This window comes from Corapipo altera, unplaced genomic scaffold (assembly GCF_003945725.1).
Source record: "Corapipo altera isolate COAL_440 unplaced genomic scaffold, ASM394572v1 239, whole genome shotgun sequence".
NCBI classification, from domain to species: Eukaryota; Metazoa; Chordata; class Aves; order Passeriformes; family Pipridae; genus Corapipo; species Corapipo altera.
In genome coordinates, this window is record NW_020884938.1 from 269,632 (window position 1) to 275,631 (window position 6,000).

Here is a 6,000-nt window from a genome sequence, read left to right on the forward strand (position 1 = left end):
AGGAGCACAGCCTCTGTTCTCCACCCACACAGCCAAGGTAAAACCAGTCCTTGGGAGCTCCTGAAGGTTACAGCCCATCTTCTGCTTCTCATTTCCACTTTGCTTTTCCTCTTGTCTCCTTGGGCAGCAGGAAGGAAGGAAAGCATTCCAGCTGACTGGCAGCTATGTCAGCTTTGGCTCTTACCCAGAAAGACTGGGTAAGTACTGTCCCTTATCCCCTCAAATATACAGGTGTTTCTAATGGAAACAGAGCACAATGTATTCACCACAGGAGTCCAGACACTGGCTGTACATCTATCTTCTCAATACAGCAGAGAATCACAGAATGGTTTGGGGTGGAAGGGACCTTAAAGCTCATCTCATTCCACATGTCTGCTGTGAGACACCTTCCAGTAGACCACGTTACTCCGAGCCCCACCCGCTCTGTAATTTGGCCTTTATTATATAGCATAAAGTCAGCATAAACCAGATTACAATTCTGCCTGGGAAATTAATTGAGAACTCAGGTACCTAAGGGTCTTTGCAATCCATAGATCAAATATAGACTTAAAAATAGTAACTACCAAGATCCAGAGAGATACAGAATGCTGATCCCTCCCTGTGTCCTTTTGCTTAAACAAGGTTCTACAAAGAGTGGGTTTTGTGTGTTTTGAAGTATTTTGTTTTCAAGACTACAAATTCTTTAATAAAGAAATCTTTACATACAGGTATTTCATTCCCAGACTTGGTATAAGGAAGTCATTATCACTAGTGCATCACAAGGAAGGAGGAAAGGAAGCAGAGGGAAGTGACTTGATGTTTCTTTCCCCACCCAGGTAAAACAATGCCAGGAACAGAACCAGGTTACCCACTTTGCTGCCCAGGCCTCAGTGCCTGCCAGGTGTGGAACTGCAAAGGACCAGAGACAGAGACACTACAGCAACAAGTAACAGCAGGGAACTGGAGGTTTATGAAGAGCACAAACCTGCCAGAGCCACAGCCAATTCTGTTACGCCTAAATTTCCTTCTAGGCAGGGCTATAAAACCAAGCTACCACCGACAGACCAAACAAGCTCCACCTTCACCTCTTTCCAGCTACACGGCCCCTTTCTGTGACGAACTAACGCGACACATCCAGCGGCGTCACCCCAGGAAGGGCTCCTCCGCTGGACTCAAGTGCCAGTTGCATTTGGGTGCCTCTGATACTCAGCAATAAGGCTGAGTGATCCTTCTGCAGCACCTCCTAAGAGACTGGCAGGGAGGAGGAGAATCCTGCCTAAAAGTTAGGCAGCACTGACTCCCAAATACTGCATATAAATAAAGATTCATGCACATGGGAACTGGCTGCTCGCTTTGGAAAATATTGCCAAAGTATCTGAGCCAGTTTGAAACCAAGGGGAAGGACAAGACAGGTAGGAGATCAGTGTTACTTGAGATGAGGAACAGAACTGAGGGAAAAGAAAAACACTTCAGGGAGCAATGATGAGCAGAAAAAAAAAAGATGTTTTAAAACTCTGTCACAAATATTTGTGCAAAATGTGTTAGGGAACTATATGGGAGTTTTGCCTATTCCAGACCCTGGACACCCAGAAAACAATGCAGGAAATGCTATATTCCACTGAGGAAGGATAAAACATTTCAGTATTCTTTCTCTTCCCCTTTCTCCCCCCTTCTGTGGGGGCAGCTGTGTGAAATTCCTGAAGTTGCAACCTTGGAGGAATTGTCAGGAAAAAATTACAACTGCCAGGAAAGGAGGTGGTGATCTCTTCTTTTATCAGCCTGCTGTTACATACGAAAATGTTATATACGTAAAATCCAATAAATAAATAAGGCAGTGTGGACAGTCCCGGGCAGACAGGCAGCTCTGCCAGGCTCCAGCCCTGCCAGGCTCCAGCCCTGCCAGGCTCCAGCCCTGCCAGGCTCCAGCCCTGCCAGGCTCCAGCCCTGCCAGGCTCCAGCCCTGCCAGGCTCCAGCCCTGCCAGGCTCCAGCCCTGCCAGCAGCAATTCCCAGTGCCTGGGACACCGCAGCGAGGAGTGCCACCAGTGCCCCGGGAAAGCAGGGTCCTGCAGGAGCACCCCGGGCGGAAAGCAGGATGTGCCGGCAGGGATTCAGTTCCACTGTCCCTTACACTGACGGCCAGAGATAATGCTCTCACTCTTCAGAGCACACGGGGAGACTGTTCTCTGCTGAGAACGTAACAGCTCTCCCGCATTTCGCCTTCCAGCAAACGGGTTTCCCCCCTGTAGCGGGATCTGACGGCACCATGGGAGGGGCTGATCAGTCAGGCCTGGCTTCCTCCATCACTCTACTGGTCTAACTGCGGAAAAGCCGAGAACTGGGAGGCTTTTCTGCACTCTGCAAACAGAGAGGCTTGAGACAAATTTCACATAATCCATACCTACAGAAAGTAATCCATAAAGCAACATCTACTGGAGCAATTTCAGAAATACACTTCACAACACCTGCAGAATTAAAAGCAGTTTTTGTATTGCTCATGTATTTTTATCACTGATTACCTTCAAGATAAACACAAAGAAATAAATAACTTTATTTCTTCATTCCATTTTGATAAAAAGAATGAAAATGTAATTTAAGCTCACTCAAGGAAAGAAGAAGCTACTGAGAACGTTCAGTAGATGTATAAGTGACATGAGAAGTGTAGTTAAAACTTTTCACAATGCTTTCATATTTCAACAAGTAGTTACATTTATAAAATAACAGCAAGTTTTAGAAAAATCTACCAGAGTTATATTAAAAAAAATTTAAAAAAAATCAATAAGATCGTTGACTGAGCCCTTAAAAATTACAGGGTGCAATTTGAGAAAAAACTCACCCAACTCTACTTATTAATATTAAATAACCCAAGAGTTGTGGTAGCTTCTGGGAAAAAGGCCCTTGGAGTGTTATCAGCACTCTTCATAGGAAATCTTATTTGTTAATTTCCATCTAAATAATCAGTGAAATTCAACACTTCTCCACTGCACAGAGCAAGAAATTGCCAGAGTTAATCCACACGGTGACAATCAAAGCCTTTGCTGGACAAACTCACTTCAAATGACACAGCCCTTGTGCCAGAGACCGGGGAAACAAAATAAACAACAGAATGTAATACCATTTTCAGAAAAGCCTGAAATGAAACAAAGATTCTTCCAAACCCTGATCTCACAACTATGACATTTTGTTAATGGCAGTGAGCATTATTTCAAGATCTAAAAAAGATCAAAGAAAGATCAAACAAATGTTTTAGCTAGCACTCTAAAACTCCATGGTTTATTTTTCTACTCACGTTGCCACCTGTTACCTATACTAAAAATCTGTGTTTGTACATTCATTGTATTTTACTCAATACATGATTTCACTGCCTCACTTCATGGCCTTAATATTTATGTCTATATACACAAAAATTAATATTTTTATAAAATTTAATATTTTAAAAAAGCCAAACAACACTCCCAGTTTGAATTTTTCGACTGTGTAACTTAGCCCATTATCCCTGTCACTATTTACAGCATAATAAAAACATGCACATGAAAAAAAAACCAAACAAACACTGCTGGGGCTCACTCCAAGAAAAATCCAAACCTTCAAATACTTCTGAATTACTAATACTTCTATACAATGTCTTGGGGTTTTTTTCTACCTGTTTTTTTAATCACAAAAATTTCAAAATGACCGAATAAACAGAGATTGAGTCTGCTGCATGCAATATAAAAGCTGATTTCTTTCCTGAGAAGAACTCAAGAGGAAAGGCATTTATTCGGGCTAGAAGCATTAAGAGCAGTTGAGACTCTGTGGGTGCCATCACTGGGAGCAGCATGTCATCTATTCCAACTGATGCCATGTGCTCACAGAAGCCGGTATTTTACAAGGCACTGCAGCATATTTATACTTCCCTTCTACTTCCCTTCTTGCTGACACTCCTGTCCCTCCCTCCCACCTGACACATGGACCACGTGGGAAAGGCAGTGCCAAGGAACCATCTGACAAACGGATTTCACCCAGACCAAAGTGACCCTGACAGATGTGAGGCTGCATCCCAGGCTAGTCAGCATGGCCTGCTAACTGAGAGGGAAGAGAATTCTCCACATTCTGTTCCTACGACGACCTTGGATAACTTGGATCTGTTCTTGTGGGATTTGGAGCTCTGCTCCCGGATGGATGTGAGATGAGGTAATGCCGTTCAGACAGGGCTGAGCACTGAGACGTTACAGGCAGAGCTCAGCCCTTCTGGCCCCAGTTCTAACCTTGTAATTACACTTAACTGGGTCAGTGGAATTTCTCAGCTGCCACTTGTTTCTTTGCTTCTGCATTTCCAGAGTGCCGGTTCCATATGGACAATAAACTAATGGACTGTATTTCAAAACCATCTGACTGCAAGAAGCCCAGATTTGTGCTGCTCCTCCACACTGCACTGCAGGGTGAGCCTGTGCTATGCCTGCTGTCAGGGCGAGGCCTGGCCCTGACTGTCACCACGGCCACCCAGCTGCAGGGAAAGCTTGCAATTACCAAGGGATATACTCCTTAAAAGTGCTTTAACAACAGAATCTGTCTGAAGCACAGGGTAATCACATTTTTTAATTGACTCTGGGGTCATTAAAATCAAGCAACTTCGTTCCATGTCTTCAGAACTGACTAAAGTTGTGAAGAGGTATGTTCTATGTGGTTTGACCCTTGAAAGAGAAAATGTTGCATTTTCAAATCTCTAAAATAATGGTGGCACAATCAATCCAAGTGTTAATATAACACATGCCAAAACCAAGTGTCTGTTAAGTGAACCAGAGGGGGTTTGGTACCTGTCTCAATCTATTTACCCCACAAATACATCAGGATAAGCTTCTAAAACCTCATCAAACTGAACTCTCAGTAAGCCAAAATTAACCAGGGCATAAGCTTGTGCCACATCAGTCAATTATCCCTAAACAACCCGCACAGCTCTACAGATATCCATGGATATACAGGCACGCTGAGATCCCTTTCCTCCTGTTTCCTTTGCAGAGAGCAATACAAAAACCCACCAGCCCATAGGAGAAGGCTGGACAGTGCAGACCGAGGTTTAAACCAAACCCCAAGTCTTCAGTTCACCTCTGTAAGAGTTCTTTTCATTAAAATGCATTCAGCTTGTTTCTAAAATACCCATGTCAAATTAAAAAAAGGAAATTCAAAGAGAAAACACAGCCATAGAAGTAATAACATTCCCCCTCACCTCCATCTTCGATGGGTCACTGCTAAGGTTTTGACTATGACCCAAATTCTGCCCACAAACAAATTTTTAAATGAAACTTCAGAATGGATGTCTGGCAACATCATAAATCACTGTATAAATAATACCAACCCCCCATGAAAAGGCACATACTCATGCTTCCAATCATTAATAATAACAGAATCCCCTCAAGTCCACAGAACACCACCACAAGGCACATGGAGCAAGGACAGTGCTGCATATGCTCCCTAAAGTGCAGATGATACCAAAGCAGACGTTAAGATAAAGATGAAAATTGAACCTCCTAAACTCACTCCTCCTTGTTCCTCTGCTGGGAACAGCCACCCCCCCAACACACACATCACCAAAGAAAAGGCAATACCAAATACATTCACAGCAATTATTTGTGAGTTATTTGCAATTTCTCACACTGAGTGACCAGATGGAGAGAACCAGCTTAAAGGGTTTATTTACTGGACAAACCACGATTAAAATTAATACTTCTCTGCTTTGCTATAGTGAATTTTTTCAGCAGGACATCAGAATTCATAAGTCATCATACTATGCAGCTACTGAAATGTTGGAAGTTTCGCAGACAAACACTAAATATACTCGGACATAACCTTTCCCTAAAGCTCCCGCAGAGCCCGGTGCTTGCAGTCGTGCAGTACAGCCTTTTGCAGCCCCAGGCTGTGTCTGGAAGGCGGGATAGGCGGGCTCCGGGCCATCCTTCCCCGCGGCTCACGCACGGATCACCCGTGGGTCACATGTGAGTCCCTGTCTCACACCAGCCTCACATCTGTACCCCCTGGCTGCCCC

The 6,000-nt window shown here is 43.9% G+C and overlaps 2 long non-coding RNA genes across 3 annotated transcripts in view; one reads left to right on the forward strand and one right to left on the reverse strand.

Moving 5' to 3' along the window:
• LOC113955411 overlaps positions 1-6,000 on the reverse strand; it is a 94,096-nt gene that overhangs the window by 79,077 nt on the left and 9,019 nt on the right. The gene's annotated exons all lie outside the window — the stretch shown is intronic.
• Positions 3,764-6,000, forward strand: part of LOC113955412 — a 6,424-nt gene continuing 4,187 nt past the window's right edge. For both annotated transcript variants that reach the window (XR_003530542.1, XR_003530541.1), the window contains exons 1-2: positions 3,764-4,151; positions 4,977-5,067. This is a non-coding gene — a long non-coding RNA (uncharacterized LOC113955412). The remainder of the gene's footprint in view (positions 4,152-4,976; positions 5,068-6,000) is intronic.